At 43.5% G+C, this 17,767-nt stretch overlaps 1 protein-coding gene across 7 annotated transcripts in view; it reads left to right on the top strand.

The window, feature by feature from the left end:
• Window positions 1-1,532: 1,532 nt before the first annotated feature.
• The window catches only part of ZNF462 (zinc finger protein 462), a 91,928-nt gene continuing 75,693 nt past the window's right edge, over window positions 1,533-17,767 (top strand). For 4 of the 7 annotated variants that reach the window (XM_039699169.1, XM_039699175.1, XM_039699174.1 and 1 more), the window contains exon 1: window positions 2,122-2,356. The gene's annotated coding sequence lies outside the window, so the exon portion shown is untranslated. Of the gene's footprint in view, window positions 1,722-2,121; window positions 2,357-2,714; window positions 3,906-17,767 lie in introns of those variants that run through there. The other 3 variants (XM_039699172.1, XM_039699170.1, XM_039699173.1) reach the window with 3 other exon arrangements.

Below are 17,767 nucleotides of genomic sequence, written 5' to 3' on the forward strand. Positions count from 1 at the left end.
GATGGGGATGATTTATAGAAAATTGCAGGCAGAACACATGCACATTCTGGCAGCAGTAAAGACAGTCCCTCCCTTTTCCTTAATGTTCTTTTATCAGCTTCTTAGGAGGTGTCCGCTCCGTTTGTCTGCATGAAACCAGGAGTCTTAGTAGGAATCCTCAGTTTTGGTGTTTTTTTCCCCTTTTCCTTGAGAAGGATTCTCTAAATCCAACAGTGCTCCTTCTGCCCAGATATTATCCTTCCTCCCATTCCTCACAGCACTTGTTTGGGGTGGAAGGGGGGGGAGCGGAAAGAGGGGAGAGGAGGAGGAGGAGGAGGGAGAAGATCTTTCTCCTGTTTAGTCATTAACTTGCACGGCTCAAAGAAAAAGAAGATTTAATGGGAGAGATCCTGCGTGTGTGCTTTGTACTCACAGCATTCTTGCGGATGGGGAGATCGGAGGATGCATGGGTTTAATATTTGACCACCACCTGGGCGACCGATTTTCATTATTTTATTTTATTGCCATGGCTAGTATTCCTGCGTTTGGTCTTCGAGAGAGACAATGAAGTTCTAACACGCCTGGCTTCTCCCAGAAGTCAGTAAAAAGCTGAACTGAGAGAATTTCCAGGAGATCACCTCAGGTTCCCCACTCCCATGTAACTTCCTCGGAGCAGGGGAGGATCTCCCCCTCCCACCCGAACCGGAGCTCCGTGGTTCTAGTCTCTCTTCCAGCCAAGCAAAACTGGAGAGCTGGAGAAACCCCAGTGATGTTCCAGTGCCAGCCATGCCCTTGCGCTCAAATTGATTTTGCCTCACTCCCGCGTATTGATTTACTGAGTCTGCACGTAAACCCTAATTCCTCCCGCCCCTCCACCCCCATCCCCCTTTCCTCGCTAGACATAACCCCAGAAAGAATCTGACCTGGTGCTGTGGAAAGACTGGAGGGGAGGAGGAGGAGGAGGAGGAGGAGGTTGCGCTGAGGTGGGGGTGTCGAGCAAAAAGAAGTAGCTCAGGACAATGCTTAATAGAAACGAGACTAAATAAAAAATGCAGGCTACAGCCGCTTTGTCTTTGTCTGCTTGCCTTCATCACCCAGATACCTTTCTTTGTGAGCCTTGATCGTTAGTTTCCACGGCTTTAAATAATCAGTCACAAAGAGGCAGACAACTAGGTGTTGGGAGGCATAAAAGTTGTTTTAAGTGGAATTATTTATTTTATTTCGCGGCCAAAAAAAACGTTTCACCAACGTAGAAGTGATTTTGGTGATAGTAGTGCAAGCTCTCTTTTCTCCCAAACGCTTGCGAGAAATAAAAAACCTGGAGATGACTGTCTTTATTTCCAGGAGTAGACTTCAAAATACGTGCCAGAAATGGACAATTTGAGTGTCCTTTCTCCACATCAAATGCGAGCTGGAAGGGGGATTAAAAACCAACCACGTGGTAGATCTGGTTTTATACTTTGCAACCTCCAGCTCCATTTATGTTCTTTACCCTGCTCAGGGAAGATTAGCCTCTAGATGGATGTGTCTGAGGGATCACCTCGGGGGCAGATCTGCATGCAGAAACCGGTTTTTGTCATGGCTGGAAGAGAGCTATGACCCAGCAGAGCGCTCCATCCCAGCGGCTCCCCCAGCATCGCAGGAGCTGCTGAGCGCTCCTGCACAGGAGGCTTTGTGAAGGCAACAGCTTGGAAGGGGAAGATCTTCAGATCTTTCCCCCTTCTTCTCCTCCTCCCTGGCCTGTGAGTGATTCAGTGTCCCAAACCTTAACTTTTTGTTACCACCTTCCTCCTCTTAATCTCCTTCATCTTCAACACCTCCTCCTCTATCACTACCATCTTCTCCTCCATCTGTCTGCCTGCTGGATCTCTCTCGCTTGCTTGCTTTCCCCCCTCCTCTTCCACCTCCCTCCTCTTTCTTCTTGCCTTTTCCTCCTCTCTTTTCTTCTCTTTTCTTTCTCTTTTTCCTCCTCTTCCCCTACACGTTGTTGTTGTTGTTAGAAAGGATTCTTGCACCCCCTGGTGCTCTTGCGTTTTGTGTGGTAGGAGAGGAGATTGTCTTCTTTCTCTCTCTCCCTCTGGTTGCTCATTATTCAGAGAGAGACACAGAGGGTGAGAGAGAGAGAGAGAGAGAGACGGATATCTCAGGTCATCTGCAGCTGCAGCAAACCAGTGAAGGAGAGAGAGAGAGAGGGAGAGGGAGAGAGAGAGAGGGGGGGAAAAGCAGGGAAAGATGGCGATCCTCCATTGCTGAGACCTGGCAAGGAGCACATGAGACTCACAAAACAACTTCCACAACAATAACAAGAAGAGCTAGGCAGAGAGGAAGAGGAGAGGAGAGGAGGCAGCAGCAAGAGCAGCAGTGCCGGGACGCTCCTGTAAGTTCTTGCAATTAAAACCCATCTCTGGTTTGGCATTGGAGAGATCATCTCTCGTTTTTGTGTGTGTGTGTGTCTCTCTGTTGTGTGTGTGTGTGTCTGTGCGTGCGTTATTTTGTTTGGTCTTTTATGCCTGTCTTTCTTTCCACCACCTTCCTCTGAAATCCATTCATTCGGTCAACGGAGGAAGGAGGAAGAAAGAAAGGAAGAAAAAAAAAAAGAGAGAGAAGAGAGGGGAGCGAGAGCGGGGTGTTTTGTTTGAGAGAGAAGTCTCTTGCATGGAGGAGGAGAAGAGGAGGAGGTGCTGGTGGTGGTGGTGGTGGTGGTGGGAGGAGGAGGAAGGCGGTTAATTAATTGAGATACCAGCCGAGCTTTCGGGGTGGGGGGTGCCTTGAGAAGGATATGTGTGTGTGTGTGCGAGGTCTGGATGGTGCTGTGCGTGTGGACTTGGATCAGAGACGGGAGACACACGGAGGAGAGAAAAGCTCCGTGCTGGCACGACCCAGGCAATCGGGTGACCTCTTTCTTCCTTCCTTCCTCCTTTCCTTCCTTCCTCCTTTCCTTCCTTCCTTCCTTTCTTTCCTTCTCGTTCTCTCTCTTTCTTTCTTTTTTTCCTTCTTGCTCTCTTTCTCCCTCTCTCCCATCCACTCTTCCCCCTCCTCGTCTTTCTCCTGGTCCCCTCTGGCTGCCCTCCTCGCCGCTGGTCCCTCACCCCGGCCCTGGTGCCCCCTCCGGGGCTCTCCCGGAGTTGGGATGCGGGGGTCCCCGGCGGCGTCGGGGCTGGGGGGGGGCTGCTGGTGCCCGCAGGAGGTGGCTTGGAGGAGGACAGCGTTCAGCTGGAGAGCAGGAGCCATTACACACGCTTGTGCTCTCCTTTGAGAGAAAGGAGAGCGAGAAGGGAAGAAAGGAAGGGGAAGGAGCCCACTTCTACTTGCTCAGTTCCCCGTGTCCCTACCTTTAAACCAGGCAAGGGAGAAGGCGCCTTTCTCCCCTGCCCCTTTCTCAACCCACCCGGAGCAGGTTTCTCCCTATCTCTCCCCCTCTTTCCCTTTCTTTATCTCCCTTGTCCTCCATTTGCAAGCTGTCTGCTTTGGTTCCAGTCCAGGCTCCACCACACAAAGCTTCTCCTCGCTCTCGCTCACATGCACACACACAGTCCACAGGCTCTTTATGTCTTCTGGAGTAACCTTCTCCTCACCCCCCCTTGCCGTGCCCCCCGGCTCCCCTCAGCACTGTGGTTTCCATTCTCCTCACACAGAGATCCTCCTGGAGCTCCATGTAGTTGTGATCTGAGAGGATTCCTTCCCCCCCTTCCCCTTCACCTCCCTCTTCTTTTTTTTTTTTTTTTTTTTTTTTTGGGGGGGCGAGAAAAAGGCAAAAGTTTCATTTGTTTCTCTGGTGTTTGGAGGGGGAGAGGGACCTCCAAGTTTTGAGTGCTTTCCGCTCCTGCTTTTGTGTGTGCGTCTGTGGGGGTCTGTTTGTCTCATGAAGCTGCTTGCATGTCTAAGAGGAAGTGACTAGTTTGGCAGAGAGCTGTGATCTGAGTCAGGTAAGCCATGTCATGTTCTCTAGCTCCACCAGAAAATGGAGGAGAGAGAGAGAGTAGACAAAGCTGAGATGGGAAGTGCTCCTAACATTGTGGATGTCTCTCCATGTTTCGAGGCTTTGCTGGGCAGGAGCTGGCTTAATCATGATTTTTTCCCCCTAAAGGTTTTTCCCCTTCAGATTTTTCAATGCACAACATTGTGATGGGTCTTCTCGCTGTCTTCATGCTATCAGGAAATGAGGATTGGAGGAAATTGCTCAGATTCTCCTTCACACAGAGAAACACATCCTCAGGCTTTTTTCCTCTGATGCTTTCATGCGGAGGTCACCTTTCTAGATATTTTTCTTTGGTTAAAGACCACAGGATTGTGGAGGTTGATCAGTTGGCCAAGTAAATAGTGTATATAAGCATATATTTTTAGATTTCTGAAAGCATTTGGAGGTAAGTGCGTGCAGCTTGAGGCTGCTCAGGTTCTTCCAGAGGGTATCATGAAATGTCTCTTTTTTTCCTAGGTGATGATGCCTAATTTTTGGGATTTTTAACATCTCATTTTCAAGACCATTCCTTCTTTTGGATGTGTTTTAAATTAAGATGGAATATTTCTCCCCACTCACTAGGTTGCATTAAAGTGATGCTGGCAAGCTTTTAGTAGGTTCCTCAGAGCATCATAACATACATAATTTCTCTTGGAAAAAGCAAAACAGTTTTCACAGCTGTCTTTTTGGTGTCATAAAATACTGTTTTTTCCTGAAAACTTACAGCAACATTCTTACTGTGATTTTAATGTCATTATGGAAACCTGAGATCTTTAAAGCGAGATAGCAGTTGAGCAGGAATTCGTGTGCTTTGTTTTTAACCCACCTTTTAATCTGAAGCAATTTTGAGTAGACCCAAAGCAGGCCTCGGGTCATTTCCCACCCACTGAAATCTGCACATCGGCTGCACACAGTAGATGCAGTTCCTCAGAAAAGTTCAAAACACATCCTGAAAGGCATGAGGGGGATACTGGGGTGCGGTGCTGCTGAGCTTGAAGGCACAGCTCCATGGAAGGGTGTCAGTGATGTCCATGCGTTGATTATTCCGAGGTGTTTGAGAGCAAATATGGGAAGATGTTAAGAGGCAGGATGGGGGACCTGGTGAATCTGAGTCAGAGCACCCTCCCAGATGTGCAAAAAACCAGAAAGATTTGAGGATTGCAGTGACGGGTGATGAACTTGAGATCCGTCTTAGAGGTTAAAAATCAATGCCCTCGTTTTGTTTTTGCTGTGGAAGAAATGTTTTAATGTGTAATCTAATATACCTCGGGAGGATATTGTTGCTTTATCAACTGTGCATTTCTTAAGTTCCGGTTGCTGATGTGTCACCCAAATTATTGAGATTCTCTGGTTGCCTCCATCTTTCAGAAGAAGGCCAAGGAACATACCATATCAGGTATGTTTAATCTTATATTTTGACAAAAGGAGAGGCTGACTGCTTTTGGTTTTGGGGGTTTGTTTGTTTGTTTGTTTGGTTTTGCTGTTGTGGTGGCGTTTTGGTTTTTTTTCCTCCCCCTCGAGGTGATATTTTTTTGGATGGATTTTTCAGACCTCTGCACAGGTCTGAGTTGGCCGTTGAAGAAAAATTGAAGAATTGCCCACTGACCTTTGCTTATTTGGGTCAGATCCCAAATATCCATCCCCTATATGGACCGTATGCAGAGTGCTTGTGGTTCAGAGCTGTGAAATCTCCTCTTACTTCTGGGGAGGTCAGCCCAGTGCTGGCACTACAGGGTGCCCTGCAGATACCCTGCCCTTGAACGTGGCATGTGCAATCCAAGAACAGCTCTGAGACTTAAGATCAGGATCTTTTTGGGAGGGCTTCCTAATGCCCTAGAAAACCAAACCACATTGCAGTAGTTTTAATGGGGTTTTTTTGGTTGGTTTTTGTTTTTTTTTTTCTCCTGGGTTTCCTCACTCTGAGACTGAAACCTCTTCAGAGAATTACATTCTTGTTGATGGTGCTTCTTGCTGTGGTTCTGCTCAGACAGACTGAAGTTCACCTTGCTGTTAGAATTCTAGCTGAAGAACTTTTATTTAAAAAAAAAACAAACCAAACCAACTCAAAATAATTCTACTGAAGTTCACCTTGCTGTTAAAATTCTAGCTGAAGAACTTTTATTAAAAAAAGACCAAACCAAACCAACTCAAAATAATTCTACCCACCAAAAAGAAAAAATCCCAAGCAAACAAAAACCCCAAAACCCATTGATTTTTAAAGGAGCTCCAGAAAGATGATCTTAATTCATGCCATGGTGGTGACATGGATGTTTCTCCTAATCGGGCATAAATTTCTTCATTCAGACAATGGCTTTCAATTGCTTTTGGTTTGGGGCACACAGAATCTTTTGTTGGTCCAATCTCTAATAGAAAGAGTAAGCATTGGTAGCTTATTCTCCAGTATTTAAAATATGCTTTTCTTAATCACTTTTCTCACACCTACTAGACATAGCCTATGAACCACTGCTTTAAAAACATTTAAAGAATTACTTGATTTCATTTTACATTTTCACTAGCTTCACACCAGGTTATGTTGTTGAGAAACTTGAGATGTCATGTCTACAATTTCCTTCCATAATTAAAAAATATTATTTTATTGCAAGAAGAAAACTAAAAATACAATAATGTTTATGCTTGGAGTGTGGAGAATATAAGTACATAATGGGGTGCTGGAAAGGGAAAGCAAGGCAACTGCAAGTGGAAATGGAAAAAATACGATCATTCCAATCCAGTGACCTTTATAACAAAATTCGTTAGCATTGTGCACTTTGACTTAAAAGAGGAATTGGCTTTTATGAAGACCGATAAAAGGATGATTAAAAAGAGAGTTGACAAGTAGATGACTATTGTTCAACATAGATGTCTGGACATCTGGCAGATGTTCCTCTGGGCCCCAAGGAATGGGCAAGTTTAATTTTAGCCTTAAAAAGGAAATGGGAAGGACTTAAGTCTTATAATAGTACAACTTACAGTTTGAGGAAGATTACTTCAGAAGAGCTCAAAAGATGTCTCTTGAAATCTGGAGCTCCCAGAAACCCAGTGTGGATTAGCATTTCCTATTGGGTTTTCCCGTTATTCCAAACAACATGTGTGGAGTTATAATATAAATTGAGATTACCTCAGTGTACTGTAACACTTTCTCTGTGTGGTGTTGTGGATAATTTCCTTAAACGGGCAGAACAACACTGCTTTGAAGTAAGAAACTCCATAAAAAGGACTTGAAAGTGTAAAACTGGTGAATAACTGTGTACTACTCATTAACTAATATTGTCCCGTGTTGAAGCTTTCACCAGGCAAACCTAGGGACAAATGCAAAAGTCCCCAGTGAAATAGGGATTGGAAGAAGCTGCTGATGGAGAAATGTTCTCCACAGATCAGGAAAGGTCTACAAAGGCCAAATGTGTTGAGTTGTTTTTGGTATTTTGTTTCCTTCTATTTTGCTACACTTCCAGTCTATTATAGAAGAAAAATAATGGAAATACTCCTTTAGCATCATGTATTTCTCTTATTATGACTCTTAACAGATATTTTTATACTTTTAAGTAGAAGATTATATATTTTACAAACTTGTTCTGGATGAATATGATCTGCTACCAGTGCCAGAACTGTATGGTTTGCTTAACTTGCATACTTGATGTGTTCAAGTATGAACTTCCAATTGCTGGCTTCAGCAGAGATGTTGAACTTCATCAGTCCAAATGCCTGCTTGCTTTTCCAGCAGTTGCTTCACTCTAGGGTACTAAACAACCAAGAAATCTCTGGGCCACAGGAGGTGAGCAGGAGGTCTGCTGAGTGTTAATTGAGGGGAGAATGAGAAATTCCATCTTACTCTTCAGAGAGTGAGAAGGATTTTTGAGAGGGAAGGTGGAAAAAATAAAAGGAGCGTGATGGGAGTGAGGGTTGCTTAAACCTTCTGCTAACTTCTCAGAGAGAGGAACTCAAATTGTTTAATCAAGGGGTGCTGGAGAAGGTGGTGTGATGCAAGTCCTCAGCTGCTGGCAGAGACACAGTTAACATTGTACACGGTTGAACTTCAGCATGGCACTTCTCCAAATGAGTTGACTGTTGAAAATAAAATGTTCCAGAAGAACTGGGAGAACAGGAAAGAAGTTAAAATAGCATGGTTTGTATGCCAGTGCTGAAAGAAGAAAAAGGGGGAGGAAGGGAGATAGATCGACTTATGATAATTGTCTTGTTGGTTGTAGCAAAAAAAAAAAAAAAGGTCTTTAGTAGAAATTTCCAAACTTAGGGGACCAGGTTTAATAGAAGTGGTCTTTATTTGCATCCATAGTTTTGGAAGTATTCTTCTTTAAGCTTGTGTTTGGGAAGGTCAACACATAGGGTAGCTACAAAGTCGTGTGAGTTCTCTTGTTTCTGGGTTCTGTTCTGTTTTGTTCTTTCAACTTTAAAAACATTAAAAACAATACCAAAGATCTAAAAAGTCTGCCCCTCATCTCCTGAGCTTTATTAAGCTGTGCCAGCTTATTAATTTGCAGCACAAATACATCTCTGAAGGAACTTGAGGAAGAGGAGAGAGTTTGAGATAAGGGAAGGGGAGCCATTGTGTTTGGTGTCTTACAGTTGAACACAGTCTTAAATACAATGTATTTTTTTTTCCTTTGCTGCCCCTCATCTTCTGAGCTTTATTAAGCTGTGCCAGAGGTTGCAGCATAAATACATCTCTGAAGGAACTTGAGGAAGAGGAGAGAGTTTGAGATAAGGGAAGGGGAGCCATTGTGTTTGGTGTCTTACAGTTGAACACAGTCTTAAATACAATGTATTTTTTTTTCCTTTGGGCTCTTTTTACCTGTCTGGGAATTGAAGGTCTTGGTGCAGTTGCTTTGGTCAGCTTGAGGCAACATATTTTACTGCAGTAACTCACAATATCCTGGGTTAATCACTGCTTGGAGGAACTGTAAGCAGTGTTTGGAAAAGAGCTTTCCCTCATCATTAGTTTGGACTGCTTTTTAGTCATTTTTGAGATACACTCATTATCAGAAAATAACTCCCAGACCTAGCAGCAGTGCTATGCATTGTATCTTAGCTTGATCAGAAGTCTCATTGTTTTTGTCTGGTTTTTGTGGTCCATAATTACAATTATGGACCTCCACAGCTGCTGTCTAGGGGGAATACAGTGGGGTTTTGGCTTGGGCTAAAAGCAGCTTCTTAGGTAGAAGATGTTAAGATCCATCAGGAGAAGCAATTAATTAAGTTGAGTTTAGCTGGTAATTGAAAGAAGATGGAAATAGGAGACCTCAGGATGTTCAGGAGTTGTTCTTGAGTGGAGTCAAACACAGTCTCTTAAAGAATACTTGTTTAATAGTGTCAGCATAAAGAGCTGTAGGCACAGCATCAATGTCATGAGTGATTAGGAAGGACTTATTTAGAGCTTATTAGGGTAGCAATCATTGCAGGGCCAGTGTGTGTTGAGGACAAATAATTCTGGGAAAGCACTTGATTCTCTGGGTTACTTCTATTAGTTTTGAACCAGTTAAATTAAGAATTCAGTTCTTGACGTGTGTCACTTGTTACTTCCTGGTGGAAAATAAGACCTTCTAATTGGGATTATGTGTGAAGAAGCTAAGTGCTTGCATTATGTGACAGTGTTTTTCCTTCTCCTTCCAGTTCCAGGAATATGCAATTAATAACTTGAAGTCATTTAGATAATGGGTGCTCAGCAGCCCTGGATGTTGTGTTTGCAGCACTTGTTACAGATGCGGGCTTTGTGCTGACCTGAAGATTAGGAAGTGGGATGTTCATCAGAGTGGCATTACAGTTGCTATTAAAAAGGTCTGGAAAGGGGCCTGAGAACCCCAGCTGCTGTCGTGGTGTGGAGGAAGTCAGGCCTTCAAAGGATACAAGGATTAGAGCGTCAGGAAAAGTAAATGGTAGCATCAGCACAAGTAGAAAATAGGCAGAGCCGTTCAGCAAACAGGAAAAAAGTAGGCTAAGGCATGCCATAATTATGTGCAGTGGAAAACTTGCTGCTAACAGAGCAGTGGCATGGGGTAGAGAGGCAGGGGGACGATTTTTCAAGACAAAACAAAGCAGACATTGCAGAGAATGATATAGGAAGACTGAGGATTCAGTGTGCTCGTGATAATGTGAAAGAGAAGACTTTGTTTTGAAAGATGCTAAAAATGGAATCTTCTGATGCACATGTGGTCAGTGTTTCCGTGGCCTGGTAGGACAATGGGGGCTTCTTTTGCATTGCTGGGATGAGCAAACCCTTCCTTTCCGCCTGCAGCTCTTGGGTTCAAACAGTGGCTTGGGATGGTATCAGTGCCTGTGGAAAGAAGGCATCACAGGATATTCCTTTTGGGAAGAAGATGGGTCATCCTGGGCTGGACTGTTGTCATGCAAATGCTTCAAAACACAATGGCCACTTATCACAGGGGCCAGGCAAGCACATTCCTCCCACACACGGTCCCCAGACCTCTCCAAAGAAAAGAGCAGAATGGGAGGAATGTAACACTTGGAGCCTGTCCTCCAGCAGACAAAATTTTCTTAAATTTCTCTTAATTTTTCTCTTAAATTTCTTAAATTTTCTCCCCTTATTTGTCAAATAAACAGCAAAGATAAGGGAGATTTTGGTCCAGTGTGATGGTGATGTGGAGGGTGGTTCATTTACCTTCTAATGACTGAGTTGCTGGAGAACTTGATTGTGTAGCTGGGAGAGGATCATTAATAAAGGCCTTGCTGTGGTCCAAAAGTCAGAGTTCAACTGGCTGACGATGCTGAAAACAATTGGTAGGGTTGTTTTTTGGTGTTTTGGGGTATTTTTTTGGTGTTTTTGGGTTTTTTGGTGGGTTTTTTGGATTTTCTTTTTTTTTTTCCTTTTTTTTCCTTTTTTTTCCTTTTTTTTCCTTTTTTTTTTGTTCTTTGTGCATTTTTAGGGTTTTCTATTTTTTTTTTTCCTGTTTGTTTGGGGTTTTTTTGGTTTGATTGGTTTTTTTTTGGTTGTTGTTTTTTTTTTCCTTTCATTTCTGCCTCTCTCCTGTTGCTGTTAAATGGACAGCTGAAATAGATCCTGGGTCAGAAATTTAGAGGGATTGGTGAAGGTGGTTTATGTCACTGGTGATTGTTTAACAACTTCTTTGTAATTTCCTCTCTTTTTTCCTATTTAAATTTTAAATTGTCATGATTTGTTAAACAAAGTGAGAACTGTAGTCCGGGCTAAACTTGGAATAGCTTGAGGAGTGCTGGTCTTGAGGACAATGCAGTGAGTGCTCATCTCTAGTTGAGCAAACTGCTGCTGAAGAGAACTTAAGAGGTCCATGGATATTTATTTATTTTAACTCAGACTTGGATTCTTCAATCCTAGTCAGATTCAGCTAGATCTGTGGGCATGTGGCTCTTTGTTAAAGGTTTTTGGGTCTCTCTCACCAAAAAGAAAGGAGACCCAAGAATTGCTGTCCAGCCCTTGAAATCTTGCTTATTTTTTTATTTGTTGATCCATCTAACCCTCTACCCAGTAAAATAGGCATAATTAGGATTTAACATGGAAATTACGACCCTGGTGCTGGATTCTGCTGCAGTGTGTGTCAAAACAAACCAAGATGAGGGAAGAAAAGCCTCCTTTTGTGAGTGGTTCTGGTGTGTGAGACTGGAGCAGAGCTGCTCTTCTCGTGGCGAGCCCTTGAGAGATGAGATGTGGTTACCTGCCACCTTTTTTTTTTTGTGTCACTGCTGTCATTCTGACTGAGCCTGTCTTCTCAAGTGTGTTGTTGGCTTGTGGTGAGTATGGATAAATACATTTATGTGTACACAGTACATACTTAGTTGGTGATGCAGCAAAGTTTGGAAGGCAGTGGCCAACGGAGTCATCTTCTTCTTTTCTTCTGTGTTGTGAGACAAGTGGCACTGTGAAGACAAATAAATAAATAAAATGTCGATGTGAACAAATTTGGAATTATTTCTCTCTGTATTTGATTGGAAGCTCTGATTTTGTATTCCAGCTTCTCCCCTTCCTTTTTTCTGCAGCTGGGTGGCTCGGGCTGCAGGATGTGGGACCTCTGAAGCCTTGCTTCTATCATGCTCAGCTAAATAGCTTGACAAGTGTAAAAAATGTAACAAATGGCTGATGGAAAATCGAGAGCAGCCAGACAGCTCTCAGCCTGGTTAATTAGCTCCTTGACTGCTGAATTGTTCCTGCCCTGTCATATGGCTGTGGCTTGCAGCCCTGCGAGAAGGGGTTTGGCTTCCTGGCCAGGAGCATGCATCCCAAAAGTTGAATTAATGTAACTTGAAGTCAGTGTGGACAGGTTCCTTTTGGTCTAAATGACCTTTTATCTTTGCTGGGGGCGGGCAGTGGGGAGAAAGCATATCAGCTTTCAGCTGTGCCAGGTCATGCAGAGGCCAAGTTCTCTTGTCTGTGATCAGGCATATGGTGTGAAACAGCCCAGTGTGCACTCCAGTAGCCCTTCTCTAGGTAAATGTGACCCAAGGCCATGTTCTGCCATGCAGGATGGGTGTGTTTAACCCTTCAGTGGCTTCTCCTGGTGTGTTTCCATGCTGGTGGGTTGGGAAGGAGCTGTTGTTGCTCAAGAGCACACGGGTTTCTCCTCCCAGAGAAGCTGTGCATGTGTGAGACCTGAAATCTCTGGCTCCAAGGACATCGCTCTGTTACTCACTGGGGCTGCTGAGAGAGTCAGTCAGTGTGTTTGGGTCTTTGCATGAACAAATGAGTAAACCTGAATTGTTTTAAAATTATCAGATTGCAGAGGTGATAAAAAAGACTACAGCAAACTTTCCGTTCCACGCCCTCCACCAGTGTTCTGCTCTCCTTCCACCATGGGGCAGGGGAGAGGACAAAGATTTTCAGTGTGTTGTTCTCCCAAGGAACCACACAAAAAAAAAACAAACCCAAAAAACCTGCTGAGGCTGTAGTGTAGTCAGAAAATGTCCTTCAAACAGTCAGAAGTTGATTGGCAAGATGTCAGGCAGGTTGACCAAAAGTTGCACGAGTTGTGCTCCTGAAAAATGAACATGGAGTGGTTGTTGCCCTCCATGGTTCTTCAGTGCTTCCACAGGTTCACCAGTTGGTGTACAGGAATATAGTTTGCTTGCTGGTATTCTGGTCTTATCTCTGAAGATATTTATTTTAAGAATTCATGTCTACATAGGTTTGTTAATACTGTACTGTAATATCAGATGGGCTGCTGAGACCTCAAGGGGGTGAGGAATCTATTTTTAGTGTGTTTGAAGGGTAGATGATGTTTCAGGTTGTGGAATGACTTTCTAGGGGGCCTGTCACCATATACTGAAGTTTTGTATGTCATGGCAGTGGAGGCCAGTCATATGATGATGAGTTAGTAACTTAAATGGGACATTAAAAAAAAAAAATCCTGCTCTTTGGGGAAATTTTAAAGATAGATGGAGCTGAAATGTCACACCGCCTGTTCTCATGCTTTTTTCCTTGATGTGCTGAAGACATCTAATCCTCTTTACAGGTGAATTAAGCAGTCTGCTTATGAGCTGAAGGCAATACCTGCTGATCTGTTGACATCCAGATTGGAGGGTTATTCATGTCTCAGTAAGACTTTTAGTAATGGATGACCACAAGAACATTTTAGCTGCCCAGGTGATGTGAAGAAGGCGGTTTGTGATCTCCTTCCACATCAGAAGTTAGTCACATGTAGGAAGTTGGGTCGTGGCAGTGCCATCCTCTTTGAGTGTGTTTGACACCCCAGCCTGCAGAGGTTTGGAGCTTTAGGTTGAAAAGATCCATCAGACAAATGCATGTGTGCAGCAACCTGAGCAGTGAACCCATCTGTGCTTTTGAAGCACTGTACTGTGGTGGCAGCCACAAAGATCAGATTTTAATGATTTATTGTAGTTAGGTTTTACGTGGATTTGCTTCCTATTTCCTTTGGAAGACAGCAAAACTGCAACTTTTACAGGATTCCTCTTACATTCCTGGGATTTTGTTTGGTGTGCAGGCATGTGCGCTTTATTTATTTATTTTGTAACTGCTCGCTGCCACTGTTAGGAATGTTAACAAAGGCTTTTTTTAATAGGTCAGACCTCACCACTGCTGCATTTTCATAGTTACCGTAGTGCCTTTGGTAGATAATACATGGTGGGGAGCTAGAGCCCTTATGCTCTAAGAGCTCATTCATGTGAACAGTCGCTGTGCCCTGATTTTCTGAGTTTTCACTGCAGCTCCTTGTGTGAGTAAACATTTGAAGATCAGATCCTTAGCTGCATGGAGTAATTCTCGTGGAGCTTTTCAGGGAGGCGTTTTGAAAATTACATCTTGAATTGAGGATGCCCTTAACTTTCAACAGCTTCCACCTACATACACGAGATGCTCATTTGTGGTTGCATGTGAGGGCATGGCTGTAGCAGATTTGCAAGATTCAGCGGAAGCATATGCATTAGATAATTCTTTCACTTTCATTCGTGTGCTCCTTCTTTCGTTCTCACTCTTTGTATTTTGACAGCAGGAGCATGTATGTTATAAATACTCAACTTTGACTTCAATTAGTGCTGGCATGTCCCTGAAGTACTGGTTCATGTGACTTTGCAGATGTTCTAGTGAGAACATTCCTCTTGCTGTGTTGTCTGTGGATGATGTTCACGTGTTCTGGAGCCTTGTCACTAATTGTGGTGGTTTTGGAAGCAATTTTTTCCCCTCATTTTTTTCCTCTTAATTAAGGGATTGGCTTGAATAGATACTAACATGGCAATGGTTTGTTGAAGACAAGATTTTTGGATCAGGAAAAATGCAACCTAGGTCCTTTTACAGTGGCAGAACTGTGTACCTTTGTGTGTGTGTACATAATACAAGTTCCTATCCATGTGGCTCATGCTGCTGTGGTGGTTCATCTGGCAGATCACTTAAATATTTACTCCAAAAGAGCTTGTTCTCTGTTGGTGTGAAGCAGCATTTCCAGTTATTTTTAGGTCATTTTCATTTCAGCAACCCTGCTGGAGATAAACCAGATACGAGGGCTCCAGACCGTCCCTGCGTTTTGGTAGAGATTAATAAAATAAAACTCCATGGTTTGATCCCAAGGGGAGAGAGATCAGGCCAGCTGCTTAGCAGAAGGTTAGGCAAAGCAGAGCAGCACCGAGAGTGCCACGAACCAACCCAGGATATCTGGTGGTGTGTCCAGTTGCTGCGTGTGTTAAGCGTTGAAGTGGTGCTCTGGGATCTGCAGAGCCAGCAGTTCTGCTACCACTGCTGTGACGCAGGAGATAATTCTGTTGGGCAAGCATCAGCATGGGGGTGGATCTACAGCACAGGATGTGTAATGTCAACATGAAGCATGGGAGCTGGCAGTAAGAAGGAAAGCAGCCATTTCATGCCAGTGCAGGAAGCCCAGATAGATTTTTTATTTTTTTTTAATTCACCCCCCTCTGCATCTTGTCCTTTTGTGCTGCTTTCATGCTTCGTATTGAACAATTACCTTCTGTTTTGTCATCTGGACACTTCAGCCCAATATGGTTTCATTTCTTTCTCTCTTCCTGAACCTGTGGATTTTTTTCCTTGTTTTTGTTTTGATTTGATTTTTTTTGTTTTGTGTGTATGCTTCTCTTTTTTAAAAAAACACACAAAACAATTAGCATTGCAGTGCACTCCAAAAGCATGTCTGATTATTAGAGGGGCTGGGGGGAGGCTGAAGTTTTTTTAAAAAACACACAAAACAATTAGCATTGCAGTGCACTCCAAAAGCATGTCTGATTATTAGAGGGGCTGGGGGGAGGCTGAAGAGCTGAGCAGATCTGGGGAAAGGGAAGAGTTCAGTCCTGGGCTTCAGATGGAGCTCCCTTGTAGGTGCTGTTGGCTTTAGTGCAGACACAGTTTGTCCAAAATCTGTAACCATTTGAGAACATGGAACTGCAGCTGGGCAATGCCGTGATACTGTGTAGACCTTGAAACTCTGTAATTACTAAGAAACTGGAGAAAGCTACTGTAACTCTTCCTGCTTTATTTTTTACCTGAAAACACTTTCAGAACGCATTTGCCTAACATGTGACACCCTTCTGGTTTGTTTTGTTTTGTGTTTTTTTTGAAGAGCCAAATATTGTTGCTAGTCTATCTAAATCTGCAGAAGAAAGATTTCTAAGTAAGTTTTCTGAGCATTTAAAAAAATCTAGTGGTATGGCTTCTGTCAGCTCAATCACACACTTGGCCAACGGGTTTAGGGTTTTTTCCCACCCATAACATTTGGAGATATCTTCCCGTAGATGCAGCCTGGGAAAACTCTGGGATACCAGAGCTTGCTCCTTGATGGGCACAGCAGAGCTGAACTTCATGATCAGAGCTCTGGTGGTTTCCATTGCCTGCTCAGCAGGATCTTCAGATAATGCACTACAGATGCCCTTGAATGAATCCTTGTCTTGGGTGCCGTTCTGTGGCAGCCCTGCAAGAGCATGACTTTCTTCATGTGTTCCTAAGAACTGGAGTGGGAGTAGCCAGCCCACAGGTATGTTTTCCCAGTTGCAATCTGGTGATGGGAGGAGGGGATGCTTATAAAACATGGCTTGTGTGTGAGGACTGTTTGTTCTGTTCCGCAGTAACTCCATCCTTAAAAGTGCTCCGCTGGCCCCGTTCAGGTTTTTTTGGTTGGAGCTGTGGGACTCTGGCACTTCTGCATGGGGCACTTGAAAATAAATGGCACTAAAGAGTTACATGAGACTTGAACATCATCTCTCAGGGCAGAGCTCCTTCTTGGTTCCATAGATATGCCATGGTGTGCCTGTTTCATCATCAAAAAGTATCAAGGATGCAGGCAAATCATAAAGATTTAAAAAAAAAAATAAAGTATGGGAACTGTTCTGTCTACCCATGTAATTTCCACTGCTGGTTCTCCTTTGTAGTGGCTGGTAATTTTGTGCTTTTCCTGGTGGTGTTGGAACAGTTTTCAGAACATGCTGGAGGAATGTTCATCAGAAGTGCCTCCTCGTACACAAATGAACAATGCCACCAGATATTGTCTGCACATTTTCTCATAGACCATCCCCGTACTGCGAAGAAAATGCATTGTCCTTGACTTTTTTCCTACTGGAAAAGGTGCTACTTGCTGAAGATAGTTTATTATAAATAACTACTAAGATGATAATCTCACCACAGCATGCTTGGCAGTCTTCCACTGAGTTAGCCTGTTTCAGCAAGGAGCTGTCGCTTGAGATACAAAGCAATCTGCAGGGACATATGATCACACACACTGACTGTTTTCTCAGTCATCATGGATGCCTTATCGTTTCCTGTGCCTGTAATTAGGAACTGGAATTATTATCTGGTGAACCAGCAGGATCCACCCCCAGAAAGATGGACCTGAGTTCCCACCTCACAAACATTTTGGTTGCAGAGAAGTTCTCAGTTGTGGAGGCTCTAGTAGAAGAATGTCTCTTGGACGAGGGCTTTTTGCCTTTTATTTTTGTCAGAAGGATAGATGTGAACTACTGGGGAAGCTCTTTATATCTGTATATCTATATATCTATATATCTCAAGATGGACTGCCTACAGCAGTCATTCCTATTAGAAATTATGGAGAAATGCAAGCCTACCCTTGGCAGTGGAGTAGAGAGGGGTTTTTTTTATTGCTAGTTTTGTTTGGGTAAATAATGACTTCAGGACCTCTGAGTGTTTTGTTTTGCAGGGATGGTGTCCAGAGGAAAGATGATAAAGAGATAAGAGACGATATCCACTTTTTATGAGAGTATCAGAAAACTAATATTAGTATCTGTATACACCTAGTGTGAAGATTTGGCTGTAGTCACATAGCTGGATGGTGACTTTTTTTGAATTTGAATAGTTTACACTGCTTTGTGGTACATGACTGTTGAGTTATCGTGTTATTGCAACAGTTATGTGATGGA

Source organism: Passer montanus, unplaced genomic scaffold, assembly GCF_014805655.1.
Source record: "Passer montanus isolate IOZ18808 unplaced genomic scaffold, ASM1480565v1 scaffold130, whole genome shotgun sequence".
NCBI lineage: Eukaryota > Metazoa > Chordata > Aves > Passeriformes > Passeridae > Passer > Passer montanus.